Source organism: Ceratotherium simum, chromosome 5 (genome assembly GCF_057802395.1).
Source record: "Ceratotherium simum simum isolate JZ-2026a chromosome 5, ASM5780239v1, whole genome shotgun sequence".
Lineage (NCBI taxonomy): Eukaryota > Metazoa > Chordata > Mammalia > Perissodactyla > Rhinocerotidae > Ceratotherium > Ceratotherium simum.
Genome location: NC_141904.1, coordinates 15,526,717 through 15,546,911, shown reverse-complemented (window position 1 = coordinate 15,546,911; position 20,195 = coordinate 15,526,717). Strand labels below are relative to the sequence as shown.

At 38.1% G+C, this 20,195-nt stretch overlaps 1 long non-coding RNA gene across 1 annotated transcript in view; it reads right to left on the bottom strand.

The window, feature by feature from the left end:
- LOC147916976 (uncharacterized) overlaps positions 1-20,195 on the bottom strand; it is a 147,325-nt gene that overhangs the window by 107,254 nt on the left and 19,876 nt on the right. Inside the window, exon 2 of the long non-coding RNA XR_015552350.1 lies at positions 17,252-17,292. This is a non-coding gene — a long non-coding RNA (uncharacterized LOC147916976). The remainder of the gene's footprint in view (positions 1-17,251; positions 17,293-20,195) is intronic.

Here is a 20,195-nt window from a genome sequence, read left to right as displayed (position 1 = left end):
GGGCCATGCTGTGGCGGCCTCCCATATAAAGCGGAGGAAGATGGGAACAGATGTTAGTCCAGGGCCAGTCTTCCTCAGCAAAAAGAGGAGGATTGGCGACAGATGTTAGCTCAGGGCTGATCTTCCTCACGCACACACACACAAAAAATAAAAATAACACTCTTCCTGACTTTGCACCCAAATCCTTTCCTTCTAACTCGCCTGTACACCTAGCCAGTTCACAAGGAGTGGAGCCCATCTTTCACAGGATGAAGTCTCAGGGCTGCGGAGCCGAAAGGCTGGCCCTGTTTAGGGCGGTTGTTTCCACAGAGACAGCAGACTGCCTAGCTGTGTGGGGCTTAGCTATACGAATCCTGTTCAGATCCAGTACTTCACCGCACCCTGAAAGCAGCCCGGGGCTGCTGTTCACTTCTTTCCAGGTTAGGAAACTGAGAGTACTAACCACAAACGTGGGCTGTCTGGCTCACCTCCACTAGTGGATGCATCGGCACTGCTAGTCCTTGCCCCTGCCAGACACCCTCCTCCCAACTGTTGGGATAAGGAGGCACTTGTGAAACTTGAAAAAGGAGAGTTTGGAACAAATAAAAAAAAAAAAGCAGATCACACAGCAGATAACAAACTTGGAAGATTCATTCCCCAAAAAGCAGCACTGAGAGGAAATGGAAATAAATGCAAACGGGGTTGGCAAACGGAGAGAGGAGGGGATATACTGGTCGACATCGGGGAGGCCCATCTCTCCACACTCTAAATCTCGCAGGAAGCTGCTCTTGCTAAATGAGGCCAAAACTGAAGTCGATTCTCCGGCCTTAAACGCTTCACTTCTCTCAGAAGCCCATTCCAGCCCTTGAGGTCTAGACTGCTCTGCTGTGACTGACTCCCGCCATCTAGCACCACAGTCTCCCGGGATGGCCTTGCCCCTGTCCCGTGGCCGAGCTTCTCCAGCCCTCTGATGCTAGAGAATCCCCAACCCTCTTTCCAGATGCACCAGCACTGGCCTGCTTGCCACAATTAATCTACCTTGTGTGTCCTCTCGGCTGCCGCCCAGATCCTCACCCCAGGCACTGTCTCCGGCCTTTGTGCTGCCCTGTTCTCCCATGGGCAGAGGAGACGCAGAATTCATTTCAACAGACTGTAGGAAACGCAGGATTTGCAACATTTCACGAACCTGAAGAAGCTGCTGCAAATCAATCCCGAGTCTGTAATCCCCCTGATTGCATCTCTTTAGGGGAAGTTTTATAAGTGAAGTGATTTGCAGGTGGTCTCTTTGATGCAGATACCTGGGAGCAATCGTAGAGCCCTAGTTTGAAGATGCAGGACTATGAAGGACTCAGCACTCTTATCTCAGGCGGAAGTATGCATGGCATCCACCAAAACCTTTATTCCGGGTCTGCCTTTTTCTCCCTCCTGTGAAGAAACTACTAAACATCCTGGTTCTGAATGGTTTTGTTCAGCTCCCTATACAAGAGACAACGATTGTTCAAAAAGGAGCTTTCAAGAGGAAGTAAAGGAAATAAATGAGCGCTTTCTACTGCCAAGTGATGAGGAGGTAGGTCAAGGAGTTGTGATGTTAAGCACATATGAGACCCTGAAACAATAACACAGAGGAATACACTAACTTCAACATCTGCCAAGAAGAGCTGAAAGTAAAGTTTTCTCTCTTGACCTGAATAATGAAAGTAATTTGTGAAATGATGATAAATAAAAAGTATGGTTTAGTGGGACATGTATCTAATGCTTAAGTAAGAGGGACCTAATTTTAAGAGTGTCGTGAAGGGACATGAAAAGTGATCTGATCCAACCTCTCCCAGGGCAGTTTGGTAAAGTGGTGAGAACATGGACTCTGGAGCCAGGCAGCCTGGGTTCAAATCCCAGTCTGACCCTTACTAACTGTGTGACCTTGGGCAAGATGTTAAAGTCTCTGACCTTGGTTTTCTCATCTATATGAAGGGGATAACTATCCCAAACTCACAAAGTTGAACGAGTAATACTGAAAAACAGAACAAATAGATAAATGCAGAAAACTGCTACCTCACAAGGCAACCAGACCCCCTTCTCTTCCTCACATTCAGCTGAAATTAGCCCCTTTATAAAATTCCACATCTTAGACCAATTTGGCAATATAAAATACTCACTTTTCCAAGACAATCCTTTAAATATTAAAAGGCACATATAGAATTTCTTTCTTAAAATATTTCTCCACACTGAACAGATGTGTCTCTTCAAACGTGTCAAATGTGGCAAACTCAATGTGTTGGCTAACCCAGCAGCCAAGTCCAATCTCTCTCATACTTTCTTCCTTGCTGCCTCCCACTATAGTGCCAGAACACCAAATGTTCACTTTCTCAGCCTCCTTTGACTCTAGGAACAGACAAGTGGCCAAGTTCTGGCCAAGACGACACAAGGAAAGTTCACTTGGGGACTTCTGATTTTTTGATAAAGAGATGTACCCACCTACATTGTCCACTTTCTCCTTTCTTCCCACCTTTAACTCCAATGTGATGCCTGAAGCCGTGGTAGTCATCTCACAACCATGAAGCACTAGGCACAAGGGTGCTAAGGATGGAGGGGCAGACCTGCACAAAGAGCCTGGGCCTTGATGGCAGGTTATGCTGATGAATATGTACTGGTAACTGCCCATCTCTGGACTTCTTGTTATGTGAGAAAAATAACCTCATTTTTATTTAAGCCGATGTTAGTCCAAAAGCATCCTGATTAATGTATCTTATCATTTAGTTTGCCAAGGTTCTCATTCTCCTGCTGATACTCCCTCAGATGTAGGTTACTTTGATGTCCTCATTTTTAAGGCATGGTTCCAATCTCCTAGTCATCTGCCATTTTTGATAATTTCTGAAAACTCTAAGTGGTGGTTCTAAGTTCCCATAGTTAAGTTTTTTTAAGTTCTAGAACATAAAATTTATCTATAACTGGAAATATAAAAAATATGTTGCCTTTAGGAAAATGACAAGACCTTAAATCTTATATAAAAACATACTAGTGACGGTTTAATGTTTTTAAATTAGAAAAGTACAAGAAGAAAATATAGAAGGACATATTTTAACTTCTGGGATTGAGAAGACTTTTATACATATGAAGAAAATTCCACAAACCTAAAGGAAAGCGGAACAAATCTGGTCACACAAAGATCAAAAGTTTCTGTATATAAAGAGATAAAATATAAGTAGCAGAGCAGAAAACAATACATGAAATGCAAGTAGCAGAACAAGGATTACTGTTGATAACACATTAAAATATTCCTACAAGTCAATAAGAAAATAGATAATCAATCTATTAAAAATGATCATCCAACTCACACAAAAGAAACATAAATGTCCAATGAAAACATAAGCTATAGATCTGAACAGGCACTGAACCTAGGAAGATGCACGAATGGCAAATAAGCACACGAAAAGATGCTTAGAATCATTAGTCATTAAGGAAGTGAAGATTCAAACCATAATGAGATAACACTTCACACCTATTACAATGCCTAAAATTAAAAAGACTGATCAGACCAAGAGTTGGCTATGATGTGGAGCTACTGGAATTCTCATACACTGCTGGTGGAAATGTAAAATGGTACAACCATTTTGGAAAAGAGTTTGGCAGTGTCTTAAGAAGTTAGACAAGTAGGTACCCCATGACCCATCATTTTATTCCTAGGTGTTTACCCAAGAGAAATGAAAGCACGTGTCCACACAAAGACTTGTATGTGAAGATTCATAGCAGCTTTATTTGTAATGTCCCCACATTGGAAACTATCCAAATGTTCTTCAACAGGTAAATGAACAAACTGTGGTATATCCATACAATGGAATCCTACTCAGCATTAAAAAGGAATGAACTATTGATAGATGCAACAACATGGGTACTCTCTAACTAGTCTGAATGAAAAAGTCAGGCCCCCATAAAAGAGTGCATAGTATATTTTTATATTTATGTAAAGTTGTAGAAAATGCAAACTAGTTTATAGTAGCAGGAAGCAGAGCAATTTTTGCCTGGAGTTGGACCTGGGAAGGGAAAGGAGAGAAAAGCAATTACAAAAGGGTACAAAGAAATTATCGGGAGAGATGAATATGTTCATTATCTTAATTGTGGTGATAGTTTCCTAGATGTATACACATATGTCAAAACTCATCAAAGTGTACATTTTAAATATGTGCAGTTTATTGTATGTCAATTATACCTCAATAAAGCTGAATGAAGTAAAAAGAGAGAGAGAAAGATGACACCTAATTGTAATAATACATGATCCCGAATTTGAATCTGGACCAGAAAATAAAATTGGTGTACAGGGCGTTATTAGGACAATTGGTGAAACTGTAAATTAGATCATAGTAGTATGATTTAGATAACAGTATTGTATCAATGTTAAATTTTCTTAATTTGGAAATTGTACTACAACTATCTAAGAGAATACACATGTCCTTAGGAAATGCACACTGAAGAATTTGGGAAGGAAATGGTGTGATGATTTCAACTTATTCCCAAATGGTTCAGAAAAAAAATAGCATAATAATATTATGTGTGCATAATATACATGGAAAGAGAGAATGTGGCAAAGTGTTCAGGTTTGATGAACCTGTAGGAGCTCTTTGCACTATTCTTATACTTTTCTGTATGCTTGAAATTATTTCAAAATAAAAAGGTGAAAATCATGTTAGCACAAATATCTATGAAAAGGATATTGCAACATTTGTTTTTAAGAGCAAAAGTTCATATGACATAAGTGGGCAGCTTTAAGGAAGTCTTAAATAAATTATGTATACCTATATTAAGAAATATCTTGCATGCTTTGAAAAGCATAAGGTGTATCTCATTCATTCTTTCCTGACACGAAAAGTTCTTTAAGATAGATTGTTAAATGGAAAAAGCAAGCCATGCAACAACATGCCAAGTGTAATCCATGTAAGTGAAAAAACAAAGAAAAAATATTCTCTGTGACTGTGTAGTAAATTTCTAGAAAATGATTTGAAAGGATATGCATAGAAATCTGCAGTTTTTTCTAGGAAAAGATGTTAGATTGGGGGTGGACGTGAGGAATCTGGTGAAGTAAAACATTTACATTTTACTGTACTTACTTTGAATTATTGTCCAATCAGTATGCATATATATACTTAGGAAAATAGATTTTCCTTCTCTCTGTCAATATGTGAACATTGCACTAGCAACCCTAAGCGATGCACGTTACTCAAAATTTGTTAAGAGTTAAAGGGTGAGGCCCATTCTGAGCTTTCTTCTCTGAGATGCTTTTTGATAGGGTTCTGCTCCTGTTTCCAATTCATCCTTCTATTGGGTCCTTTTATTATTGTCGTACACATCTCCTAGGATATGAGCCTGTTGAAGGCTCTTGGAGAGGCCTTAGGAATCCTTTTCACTACTTGTCCCTATGTTCCTCACTGCAGCTGTGAAGGACCTTAGGAAGATCCTGAGTTTAGACCCTGCAGGCCCCATCTCAGGCCATAAGATTATACCCCTAACTGAGAGAAATAAATGTCACTGTCAAATTCAAGTGAAAATGTATCGTCTCCTGCAGGAAATATGTGGAAGCAACTACACACCTTCTATGGTCAAAGACTGTCTTTTTCATGTTTGTTTTTTTTTAAAATCTCACAAGGGTGCACAAAAAATGTTCCTTTTATTCATCATCTCTTCATGTTTCCTGATTAAAATGAAGAGAAATTCACACCATAATAATGTTGACTAATTACAGATACGAAGCATTCAAATGTGCTTCCATTATTCTTCTAGAAACCCTGGGAATGAGATGGCAGTCTGTGGAGGGTGTAGGGAACCGTAGGACTACCTTCACTTCTTGTAAGCAGACAGGAGAGCTAGCTACTAGTAACCAGCTCAAAAACTGCTGGTTTCTAAATTTCCCAGTTGCCCAATACAGATGGATATATTTACGCGAAGGCCTCCATTGCCTATTTCACTCTCTAAGTTTTGAGGAATGCATAAGAATATTAGTCTCCACCTTACTTAACTGTGTTGCAGTCAAATTACAGTAATTCCTATAAATAACTCAAGAGTATAGAGAGTATCTACAACATTCAGTTGCCACCAGTGAGAGAAGCAGGAGAAAGAAAGAAGACAAATAAAGGAAATTAAAATGACATTCGTTTTGACTTTCTAAAGTTAGAGAAAGACTGGTTGCAAGAACTAAGAAATACATGTAATCAAGCGCTCTAAGGGAGACACAATTCTATCTCTTTCCCTCTCCCTCTTCCTCTCCCTCCCTCATTCCTCCCTGCCTTCCCTACCTCAGAAAGTAATCTCATCCTTTCGTCACATATTATTGAAATCCCAGTTCTTTAAAAAACTCTCATTTTTGCCCAGACTGAGAGCATGTCATTTGGAAGTGATGTGCAAGGCAAGAGATAACCAGGTAGAACTCAGCGATTCGCCACAGAAAATGGTTCCATGTTTGGCCGTAATGCTATCAGAGTCTGTCCCTCAATAGCTCTTTACTGCTCCGAGCTCAGAATCTGCTGATTCAAGACTTTGCCTGCATGGGGAGGTGTGAGGGTGGGAGAGAAAGGGAAGCCTACCAGTGCAGGAGGAAGAAATATTAATAGTCCTTCCAGAACACATAAGAAGGCAGAGGATTTTTTTTCTTTTAATAGAAATAGTGCCCCCTCCCCTGCTCTTCCTCTCTCTTTCTACCTCATTCCGTGTCTTCATTTCATGCTATGGTTGTGTTGATTGGGAGGGAAGAATCTTCTCAGCTAGCTGCTTAGTACCAAGCAGATGCACTTCAGTTGAAAATGGTTAGCAGTTAGGGGTTAGCCAAACACAGGCAGCAGACATGATAAAGGTAAGTACGGATGTTTGGGTGGTGCGGTAATGGGAATTCAAAAAATGAAAGACTTCAAATCACCCCAAAGCACATTGGTGCACACATATATTTCCATTTGTATAGGTTCCAGAGAGAATCAACACACACCCCAAATGGGCTGACAGAATAGAAACATCAAGGAATAAGTTAAATATGTTTTCATTTCTTTAATAACTTTCTTTCAGTTCCAGGAATTTCACACAAATTCTGAGGGAGATAGCAAACTTTCATTGACTTTGAACCAAAAAGATTTTAAGTGGCTATATTTTCATTTATCAGTGGTGCTTTTGTTTGAACAGTGACTCCTAAACTTTCCTTTTATGTGAACCCAAAAGTATTTCAAATTCATAGAATAAATATGTTGTCATTTTTCATAAATGCCTTATTCTAATAATGGCTTTCAAACTTTCCCTTGTGCTTGAATCATGGACTTTTGGAGTCATGGACACATTTAAGTCCTCATTTTTCAATAATGCTCTTGAGAGTATAGAGCCAGCTCCATCAGAGTGAGGTAATCAACTCACAAATTATATTTATGTTCCCACATATTTTAAAGTATCTCATTTCACATCAGGAAGCAGGTCTCAGATACTTTTCTGTGATGTCTCTAATCAGAAGAAGGCATTAATTAAGGAAACTGATAAGGAGAGTTGTGGATCAAAGTGAATATAAAGGAATAAGCCATTAATGTCTACATTTTTATTCATTTCTGTGGACATTAGCTGATCTCAGTTATTTAGTTATGCAAATAATTTTTCCAATATGTTGGGGGAGAGAGAAAGGGAAGGGGAGAGAAAGTCCGGTCTTTGTTGTTTCCCTCATCTAATAAATCAGCCTGATCTCAATGCTGAGAAGCTTTTCCATCTGATTCTGATCTTCATCTCCTGTCCAGTCATGCCAACACTTAGTAGCATCCAGTACTCTTCCTTTTTTCTTATAGCCTCAAACCTAATGCCAAGATCCACGTATGATTAAGCTCCCTCAACATATGCATATACACACCATGGCTATTGATAAATTATGTGTATATAGGAGTCAGAATCACATGGGTGAATGAGCAAAACTGCAAGCAATTTTATTTCTTGTCTTTACACTTTAACTCTTGAAAATACTCATGTGTTTTGAGGTGTGATATTCATCATCTAATACTACCAAGCAATAATGATTATTAGAAGAAAGGTGTTTAAATTTATATTTATGTGTGAGTGGCACAGAATTTGTATTTCTTACCTGGGTTGCTGTTCCAGGTAATTTTCACAAAATATGGGTGATATTACTTAAGATAATAAATTAGACAGTAATACTAAAAATAAGAGCCTAATATACAAGTACACAGGTACCACACTTTTCTAACTATAATTATTAAGCAATTTTAAAAATTACTGAATCATAATAATTTCAGTATCAAATCATTTATTTCAACTATTTTAATGAAACAAAAAGGGTTATAATATCTTATACACCTCCTTGCTTTTCTAAAATAGAGAATAGTGAACATAGAAACTTCTAAAATATTCAAGATTACTAATATTATCATTAATTATTATTGCAGTATTTATCTTTAAAAACTAAAAAAAAAAAAAAAAAAAAAAAGAAGTAGTGAGGGGTGCATTCAAAATTTCTCATGGATTAAGGCCAGAACAAAGACAACAGTTTAGAGATAAACTCACAGAGCAAGTTGGACAAGCCATATTTTGAAGACATAATGGGGGCAGAATATCCTCAGCCAGGTTAAGTTTAGTCGTGTTGAAGAAGCGGTGGGAAATGAGACAGAGAGTAATTGAAGAGTGATTAGAGTTCAAGCCAAGATTATCTCAGGACAATGGACAGCTCCCTCTACACCCCATTCACACCACCACTCATACCTGTGCTAAGGCCACCTTTTTCATAAGTGGCTGAGGAATAAGATAATCAGGCCCACATCCTAGAATTCCTAAATGACTCGGATTCTCTACCAAGAGTCTTCAATGGTGTCAATATCGGGGACTCATCACAAAACTTTCACCATTACCATCATCATCATCATCACTACCATCATAGTTGCCGTTTATACCAAATACTTTACTTATATTATCTCATTCAACCTTCCCAATACCAATAGGAGATCAGTAGTATTATTTTGCAGATGAAAGGTCTGAGGTTTAGAGGGGTTTCTTAATGTCCACCAGGTTATATGACCGAGACATTATGGAGGTGGGGAAGCCCCTGCTTATTATCATTAAGCTACACGACTCCTATTCGTATGGACCTGTAGACAGAGAGTTTTGTCCTCATGAGGTCTAATATTCCCTGAGATAGACCCCTGATGCCAGCATTCATGTCTACTTCCACATTCACTTCTGTGACCCTTCAATCCCTCACCTCCCTTCCCTCACTTTGAGCAGAAGTTTCATATCCACTTTCTGTTCAAATCAGCCCTTCTGCATCTCTGCCCACCTATGCACCCCACCAGGCACATTCCTTTCCACTGCTCCATCCTCCAGTTATTAAATTAGTGCTATCTTTGACCACAGCCTTTTCACCTTTCCTACTTCCCCATTCCCACCAAACCTCTCTTTCCAGCTCCTCCATCCTATGCCCCTCCCACACCTCCACTCATTTGACTCACCATCAGCTTATCTTACTTCACCAACTTCATGATACCCCTTCTGGCAACAGTTAACCTTGACTCTTTGGTCAGCTATTTTAACATGGCCCTTGGCCACCTCAGATTTTCAGATTTCCTCCCTCACAAACTGGATACAGACAGACTAAGTCCACTTAGACTGCACAGGATTAAAATGAAGTCAAACACCAGCCACTCTCTCCTAACTGTGATGCTTGGTAAAAATTTTATTCATCTCTTCTTTCTCCCCTACTTCCCAAATTTAACATTCTAAGCCCCTTTTGCTTTCCTGGGCCCACATTTCAGGACTCTACTACAGGAACATAAAGGATCTGAAATCCTACATTGAGAATATCCAAGTTTCACTAATTCACCCATTGTTTTCATCCCTCAACATTTGTGGTTGTCTACATTCATTCTCTTCTCTTTCTTAATCTCTAAGAGAAAGAGATGGTGTGTTTACTATCATTTGAACTGTGAAATCTGTGCTCTGCAGCCGAAATATTCCCTCCCCTTCAGGAACCTTGTTCCCAATTTACCCTCACTCATTATTTCCAGCCTCTCTTTGCAGGATCCTTTCCTTCAAAGATACGCAGGTCTCCCCCACCTTGGAGAATTCTGCTTTATCTGGCTCTGCTCTCCCTTCTAAAGATCTCCCTCCTTCTCTCCTTTCTTTTGCTGAAACAGTTTTTGAGTGAATGATTCTCTACAATTTGATTCCTATTCCTACCAATCTCCAGAAATGGATTATTTCTCCTCTAATGACTCTAATAAGAGTCCTTTCTCAAATTCAGTGGCCTTTTCTCTGTCATCACTTTCCTTGATCCTTGTGAAATAATGTATTCTGTTTTCCACCTTGTTTTTCTTATGATCCCCTCCCCTAGCTTTCCACTGTGCTAGATTATTTAGTTTGTCTTCTTCTATGTCTGTAGACAGTCCTCTATTTCCTTTACTGGTCCTTCTTCGTCTCCACACTATGCACATATCTTTAATAACTACGGACTTTTCCTTTGTTAATTAACTCTTATTGTTCCAGCTGTGCTGATAAAATAAATCCCCCTCCTCCCTTGACAGTGCACCTGACACCAGTCCCATTTCTTCCACCATTTGTAGGCCATCTCCTTAGATATTCTCTACCAGCTCAAACTGATACATCAAACTGTTGTTTCTCACAATAGTACACACACATATAAACACACATATCATAAAGTCATCATTCCTCATTACCATTTCCTGTTGTCATCAAGTATTGCTGATTCTACCTTTCAAAAATGTCTCTCACATCCTCCCCTCCTCCCTACTTGCAGACTAGCTCAGGCCATCATATGCTGTGATTTTGAAACATCTTCTTAACTGTATTCCCTTGTCTCTGTCCTCTCTGATTTATCCTATATTCCTGCCCAGCTCAATCTTTCTTTTATAAAACAGTTTATTTTATTGCTGAATTAATTCATTTATTTTAGAAATTTAGAAAATAAAGATACAAAAAAACCCAGTAAATACCTCTTATAAGCCTATCATCAAATATAACCATTGTTAATATTTTTACGTATTATCCGTCCAATGTTTTTAACGCACATCTCTCCAATTTTTTACAAAATGGCATCTTATGCTGTATTTAAACTTAAACATGTATCATGAATATTTTCAATGTCAACAGAAACCCTTCATCGTCGCATCATTTTAATGGCAGCAAAGCATTTCCTTTTGCAGATGGGATACTTTTACTTAACCACTCCCCTTTTGCTAAACATTCAGTTCTTTCAAATGCTTAAATTTTATAAACAATACTGTGACAAGCATCTTTAAAGTTAAATCTTTGCACACATTTACACTTTTATTTAAGTACAATTGCTGAGTCAAGGTGTACGAGTATTTTTAAGGCTTTTGACATAAACTGTAAAACTGCCCTTCAGAAAGGTTATAACAATTGGAATTCCACTAGCACTGTATGAAAAATGCCTCTTTCTTGTACCTCATGCACACTGGGTAACATTTTTAAAAATCTGTGCCAACCTGGTTAGTGAAATGGTAAATTGAAGTTGATTCTCTTTTCATATGTTTGTTAGCCATTTGCAGTTAAACCTATTATGAAAAAAAAAGAGCCCAACTGTGTGCTTATTGCATTTCACAGGGGTAGGAGGAAAGGAGATAGAAAGAAAGCTAGGAAGCTATGTTAGAGCTATAGTCCTCATAGCAGAGTCTCAGGACCCTCTAATCTCCCTCTTCTCTTAACACATAGAATATTCAAATCTCTCCCATTAGATACTTCTCTCTCTCTCTCTCTTTCCTTGCTAACTCAACTAAATAATAGTATCTAACGTTTTGAGGTGAAATGTGGAGAGGCAGCACGTGTGTACTGTTTCTTCGTTCCTTCTATTAGCTTCAAAGCACCCTTTAAAATGTGCCATTTCAATGAGAGTTATACAGCTGTCAGCTCACCATCTCCTGCAGCTTTTGCACAACAAGAGTGAGCTCTCCAGCAATATGCTCATTATAGAACTCCACTCCATCTAAACAACTGGGATACACTATGAAGTTCACTGAGCGGGGCTTGACTGGTATGGAAATGTATTTGCCTTTGATCCTGGCAAAACGTGTTTGTTGGAAATTTGGGATCTGTCAGAAAGGGAGGTAGATTTAAATGAAGGTGAGGTGAGGTGGAAAGATATGTCTTGGGGAAGACTGAGAAGAATTATCAGTGTGGAGACATGAGAGAGACCTAAAAACAGTGGAAAGAAAGAATAGTCATCATTATCACCCAAAGCATGCAGTCACCTTCATCCTTGATATAGCATACCACTCTACATATAATCAGGTTTGAATAGGGTTTCTAATAATTGAAGGCTTAAATTCTACTTTCTCCCTCAGTGTTAGATTAGAGGGAAATTTTTAATCCTCTCTCCTAGGGGTTGCCAAAAATGATCTGGGAATTGAAATATGACACAGCACATTGACAGAGCTGTGGAAGGTGAGTTGAAATAATTTTTGCTTTTCTGAAATCTGGATATGACTTCTTTCATTTGCAATTTCACTTAAACTAAAAGGAAAAAGTTGATCCCATAAATCCTCTAAAATGTTTAAGTATGCTTCCATTTGGTAATCCTGGACTTTTCAATTCTAGAATCTCACGCCTAGAAGGAAAGTCACACAGCCCTGTCTTCTCATTCTATGATTAAGGTAACATAAATCCCAAGATGGTAGGACGCACTCAGGCTCCCTCTCCAAGCATGTGAAGGAGTAAGGACTAGAATCCCACTCCTGAATGTGTGTCCAGTGCTCTTCAGGACCACCTTTCCTGGTATAACATTCCAAGGAAGCTTCTTTCCTGCTGGATAGTGAAGCAGAAATAAACTCCATTAAGTCAGGGGCAGATTCTTTTGTAAAAGACTTCAGCCCTCTGCATTCTCCCCGCTGCCAGATTCTCCCCAAGCTCACCATTCCTTTCATCATTCCCTTCAGAGGACTTGACCTGAATCTGTTCAGTTTGTAAATTCAAAATCTGGAGTTGGAGTGACTTTTCCCTTTAAAAACTATTATTTTATTATCTTCATAACTTTACTTGTAATGCCAAGATTTTCTTTAGCAATTTTTAGCTCAGATGTGATTAATCCTTAGTGATAATTTGACAGTTTAACTGACACATTTCTAAAGAAGCTGTAATTAATTTTAATGCACAACTCATTTTTTTTCTAGTTTCACACTTACATTTATCTCATTATATATGTTGGATTAAAGATATTAATGTTCTATTTGAGCAGAACATATATTTTAAGTCTCACATTGCTGGAATGAAGTAGGGAACTTTGACAACATACAATTACATTTTTCAAAATTTCTGAACATAAAATAGATATAAACCCTCATCTTCCAAGTATATTTATTACATTCAGTGCAAAAAAAGAAATCAGAAACTCAAAGCCTAACAAATTCAATTCAGTCCTGAGACTAAGAACTAGGTCTTGTGGGTCTCAGCTCAATTCTCTCTCCTCGCTGTCACATGCTTCTGATTATACAGCTGCTGCCCTAAAAATTATCACATAGCGAAGTGCATGTCATTGAGGGTATGGGCTAAGAGGTGTGGGGCAAGCACCAAGAAGAGCAACTGAGATTTGAAACAGAAACTTTGGAGAGAAGAAGCAATAAATATTATCAAGAACTAAGTTAGGAGGGCCGGCTTGGTGGTGCAAGCGGTTAAGTGCGCAAGCTCTGCTGTGGCGGCCCGGGATTCGCGGGATCGGATCCCAGGCGCGCACCGACGCACTGCTTGGTAAGCCATGCTGTGGCCGCGTCCCATATAAAGTGGAGGAAGATGTTAGCCCAGGGCCAGTCTTCCTCAGCAAAAAAAAAGGAGGATTGGCAGATGTTAGCACAGGGCTGATCGCCTCACAAAAAAAAAAAAAAAAAAAAGAACTAAGTCAGGGTCCAAGCGCAAGATACCAGACAGGGCTGATATCATCATTAAAATGTCATCCTAAGATTCCAGGGAAGGAGAGAACCCCAGGGAGGAAATTCGCCTCCCTATTTTCCCTGGAATATCTCTTGTTCCCACTGCAGGAGGAGCCCTCCTAGTGCCTGCCACTCTCACTTTTTGCAGCTGTTTTCTTCTGTGCATATTTTTGGAGCTGTGTTTCACTTTCAGTATGATCTTGTGGGCCCTGTATCGTTCAGGAAATGTTTCCCAGCTTTTAAGTATCAAAGAATCTTCTCACTTTTTCCAGCGTGGTTATTAGAAGATACTCTACTGACATGTTATTTCAGTACAAAAATGTGCTCTCAAACAAAAATCACCAAACATTTGGTGAAACCCAACACTGTGAGAGCAAGTAACCTCAACAAGTGGAGGAAAAGTTACCTAAGAAAGCATAATTCATAGAATTAGTAGAGCAGGACAGTAGATTGGCTTCAATTAATTTTCTTAAAAGTATGCAAAAAAAATAGTGCACGTGTATGTTTACATGTATACACACACTTGAACATGCATGTGAAATAATCAATTACAGCACATTAAAAATTAGATTGTTGAAGAAATTCAGCAGATGTTCTACAAAGCAAAATGCACTTGGCAGAAGAATAAGTAATGAGCTGGAAATTTAAGTGGAGGAATCTTACCAGAATGCAGCAGAAATGAGTTAAAGATGTAAGAGTATGAAAACAAAAGGAAGAGACAGGGCCAAAAGATCCAAAGGTTTCATCAGCTGATTAAAAGGAGCTCAGGAAAAGAAGATAAAGAGAATGTAGAAGAGTAAATACATGACTGTATACAGAAAATTTCCAAAAATTGAAAAAAATGACATAAGTCTACCCAATTGAAAGAGCTTAGCAAGTATCAAGGAGAATAAAGATAAAACACACCCACATGCACATATAGACCTATTCACATCATGGTGAAATTTTAGAATGCCACAGAAAAAGAGAAGATTCTAAAACCTTTCACAAAAAATAAAACAGATTATGAACAAAGGAACATAAATGAGCCAGCAGAGCACACTAGTTAAGAGCTAGAATGCATGGATTTGAGTCCTGGTTCTACCACTTGCAAACTGTGTGACTTCAGAGAAGCTATTTATCCTCGTGGTTCTTTCTTTTCCTCACTTGTAAAACCGGGTAATAATATTGCCTCTCTCATAGGGTGGTTAAAGGAATAAATGAGTTAATATTTGCAAAGCACATAGAACAATGTCTGGCACATAGTATGTTTTATATAATTGTTTGTTAAATAAATTGAAGTCAGACATCAGTAATACTGGATGGAGGGAGACAAATTAATAGCCTCAAAGTTCTAAAGAAAAATACTTTTGAATATAGAATACTATACTTATCCAAACGATCATTCAAGAGCGAAGGCAAAATAAATACATCTTCAGAAAGTTAAGGACTCCCCAATTTACCATTCATGGACTCTTTCTGATGGAAAGTTCTCCAGCAGGAAGGATGTACTCTAATAGTATAAGAGTTGAAACAGATCTCATATTTCAACGTCTTCATCTCACAGATAAGAAAGCCAAGACCCAAAGAGGTCAAACAATTTATAATAATCATGTAGCTATTAAATGTAAGAGTCACGGTTGAATCCAGATGTCCTGACTATGGCCCAGCAATTTTTTCTCACTTTTGGAAATTCTTGGAAAATTAGGTCTGTTCAGGTTTCAAGATTCTTCCATGACAGCAAGATCCTAACGCTGTAGGACTGTAAATATATAGCAAACTCTACATGGGTTTGGAGTTTTTTAAAAAGTTGTGCTCAGTAATGAAGTGGACATTTAGTCAAGAAAACATTCATTGTCAATCTCAATGACATCAGCATCTCCATTTTCCTATATACTAGAGAGTGTGTAAATATAGTATTTGCACTAAGCAGTTAAGGTATTCATTGAGTAATATGGTTTAAATTATCCAAGTTGCTCCTCCAAGCTCTGATAATTAGTTTTAGGGAAATCTGACTAGTGTTATTGTTGTTGTTGTTGCTTTGTTTGTTTTTACTATTTATATAGAAGGGTTATTCACTAACTGAATTACTATAGGCAGTTTCCTTAAAATACCTAGCCTAAGTTTTCTCAACTGCAGTTTGGGGATACCAATACCTGCTTTGCAGGACTCCTTTGTGGACTTCATGATACGATGTAATGCAGCAACGTGAAGAAAGGAGTGCTCGCCCCAGGGTGGGAATCAGCCAAATATCCATTCCATCCTCATTCTCTGCCCCATGCACAAAACAATTTTCCCAAGAAAGGGATTTCTCTTCTCCCTTTCCCCATCCTTTCCTGCCTCCATCCTCTTTACTTTTGCTGCCAGAATGTGGGATTTTGTTTATAGACATTAAAGAAAATATTTTACTTAGAGATATATAAGATCCTAATCCTTTCTCTTAACTCAGAGTTTTCAAAATACCTAAATGGCCTTTCAAGATAGAAAGAAACAAATATGAGACGTGAACTGAGAACCATGTGTATAGAAATAAGAAGTAAATTAAGACAGTGAGGTCTATTTTAATGTTCATATTTTGAGTTCCAGATAAATGTGAAAGTGCTTAGGAGCTGTAATATGGTCTGCTGGCTTCATATTACAAACTGTTTTAAGATTATTCAGAATAAAGAATCTCCACCCCCACCACAGATAGGAGACTGCTATTCAATATTCATATGAGAAATTCATGTGGGACACCCTTGACTGCAGCATCCACTTAGGACAGTCACTGGGAAGTGTCTGCCTGAGGGAGGTCTTCTCTCATGTGGTACAAATGCACATTCTATTAAGGCACACTCTGCTTTAGAACCAAAGAGAAATCCCAGGTTGGAATTTTGTTATGAAAGAGAATGGCTACTGTGTGTTTCTTCTGTACCTCCGTGAATGAGGCATATTTTAAGGAAAATCGTTTCCTTAAAAATTCCATCTACACGTTACGCAAGGATTTACTACTCTTAAAGCCAGCTCACCCGGGCATCTAAAAATGCTAATTCATCTGAAAAAATCACTTTGCTTGCCCTATTCACTTTATTTACAAGAATCATCCTAAACAGAATCAGTTATATATTGCATGGTACATGCAAACCTGGGATATAATTTCCTCTGAACTTGACGGTTTAAAAAATGAGAGAGAGAAAGAGAGATGGGTTTTGTCCAACGCTGGACACATATTCTCACTATGTTTAGGAACACGTCAGCACAGAGATTGCCCCTGTTCTTTCCCTTGTATCCTGAACTAGCTGTCTTCTACTGCCCCCATGAAAATGCAAGAGGCATGAGGAAAGGAGGCTGACTGTGGCTGTGTAAGACACCTTGGTGTCCATTTCAAGGATACATTTTCTTACCTTTAAAAGTGAGATTAAGATGTTTTCACTTCTCTCGCTGCCTGAAAATCACAAGGAGAAAAAATAAATAAGCAAACAAACTTTATTTTCATTGACACTTGAAGTAGAATATATAGAGAGTGGGAAAGCAGATGGGTAAGTAAAATAAATTACTTAGAGGAATGGAAAGGTAAATCTAATTACTTGTGGAGAGTAACTAGTGAGAAGGCAGGCATTCAACCACAGAACCCCAGAAAGGCTCAGTTAAGTATCATGTACTTCAGCAGACAGGGTAGAGGGGACCTGAAAACAGAAGGAGTCTGTATAAGAAACAATTAGACTCTCCAAGCTCATAACACTTCACAGCATATTCAAGTGATCAATCCCCCACCCCTAGGGTACTGGAAGCATATTCTCTGGGAAAACTGAATAAGAGAACTCTAGACTTGGGTCAACAGGAACGGAGGAGGCAAAGAGTAAGATGCCAAACTGAAAATGGGAAGGGAGGATTAAATAAAAACCACTGAATAGAGAAACCCTCCCCAACATTCTTTCCCACACTGTTCTGGATGCTATCGGCCAGGCTCATACATGCAGGCAGAAGACTGAAGGACTCTTCTCTGGAGAAAGTAAACTACCCCAGAGGCAAGGCCTCACCCACACACACAGAACTCTCAATAAACTTTTTAGAACCTCACTCTTAAATATAAACGGATAACAACATTTTACCATGAAAGAATCGGTCAAAAACAAAGAAGAATTTGAAAGAAAGAGACAATGCTAGGAACAGAAGAAAACTTCCAATGAACCATAATTAATGTCCTTAAAGAGAAAATATTACATCCATGAAATAAAAGCAACATATTTTAGAAAAGAATAATCAGGGAAGGAAAGAGCTCTTAGAAATTACATATATGATTACCCAAAATTAAAGAGTTAGTAAAATGATAAAAAGTAGAGCAAAAAAGAAGAGGGAAAATGGAAGTGAAAATATAGGAAAATGAGAAAATCACTTCTGGAGGTCCAACATACAACAAAGAAGAATTTCAGAAAGAGAGAACAGATAAGATGGTATAGAGGAAGTTATTTTTTAAAAATACTAGCAAGTATCCAAGAACTAAAGGACATGAGTTTTTAGATTCAAAGAGCTCACTCAGTACTTGCCTAATGAACAAAATAAGACCTGTGCCAGGGCACATTATCATAAAATTTAAGAACATGAAGAGAAGACCCAAAGAACCCTCAGGTGCTATTGGTGGGATTGTAAATTGGTTCAGCCACTATGGAAAACAGTATGGAGGATCCTCAAAAAATTTAAAATAGAACTACCACATGATCCAGCAATTCCACTTCTGGGAATATATTTAAAGGAAACAAAAACACTAACTCAAAAAGATATCTGCACCCCCAGAAAACAACCTAAGTGTCCACTAATGGATGAGGGGATAAAGAAGTTGTGGTATATATATATACAATGGAATATTATTCAGCCATAAAAAATGAGAAAATCCTACCATTTGCTACAACACGTGGATGGATCTTGAAGGCATCACGCTAAGTGAAATAAGTCAGACAGAGAAAGACAAATAGCGCATGATCTCCCTTACATGTAGAATCTAAAAAACAAAAAATAAAAACCAAACTGATAGAAAAAGAGATTGGACTTGTGGTTACCAGAGGTGGAGAGTGGTGGGAGGGAGAAATGGAGGAAGGTGGTCAAAAGGTACAAACCTCCAGTATAAGATAAATAAGTACTAGGGATGTAATGTTCAACATGATGACTATAGTTAACACTGCTATATGATATATAGGAAAGTTGTTAAGAGAGCAAATCCTAAGATTTCTCATCACAAGGAGAATTTTTTTCCTTTTTTCTTTTCTTCTTTTCTTTTTATTGTATCTATACGAGAAGATGGATGTTGGCTGAACCTAACGTGGTAATCATTTCATAATATATGTAAATCAAACCATCATGTTGTATGCCTTAAACTTATACAATGATATATGTCAATTATTTTTCAATAAAACTGGAAAAAAAAGGAGAAGACCCAAAGAATTTCCAAAGAGGAAAGGCAGATTATCTATAAAGAGTCAAGCAAAAGAAGCCATGGGCCTTCTCAACAGCAACTGAATGAATATGGTTTTCAACACAGAATTCTATACCTAGCCAAAGCATCAATCAAGAGTGAAGATAGAATAAGTATATTTACACACATGCAAAGTATCAAATTTTTATCTTTCATAAACCTTTTCTCTGCTGGATGTACCCTGACAAAATGAGGGAAAGATATGGGAATATATTGGATCCTGAAAACATGATCTAATATAAGAGCATGAATATCCATGATGATAGCATAGAAATTGCCAGGATATACAACAGGACTAGAGAGGAACCAATCAAGAGTGAACTGGAAAAGAGAGGGTTTCAGATGGGATGTCTCAGAGCAAATGATCTGAGAATTTTTACCATGTGACCAGTTGTATTGAGAGGTGGTTTATCGAGCAGTTGGAGGGTGTTGGAAAACACAGTCATAGGGTCAAAGAAAATTAAGCAAATGAAAAAAGAAGACAATAGTTAATTTCAAGAAATGCCAGAAGTCATACAAGAAGGGAAATGTTTAGACTATATACTATAATGCACTATAACACTATAATATATAATACACTATAAAACCCTGCCTTGCAAAGTAAGGAAAAGTATTTTCACAGTTATAATAAAAACACTGAATAGGCATTTAACTGAAAATTGTGATAATATACATAGGGAAGGAAAGGAGTGGGTAATGGGGATAACTAAGAGCGCTAAAATCTTCATCTGCTGTAATATAAACTCAATGTATAAATGTGATAAAATAAGGAATATCTGTAGATATATGGATTGAATATCATAAAAAGAAGCTAGAAATTTCACAGTGGTTTCTTCTTTTCAGGATGGAAGAGGAAGGTGGAAGAGAAGGGTAGGTAA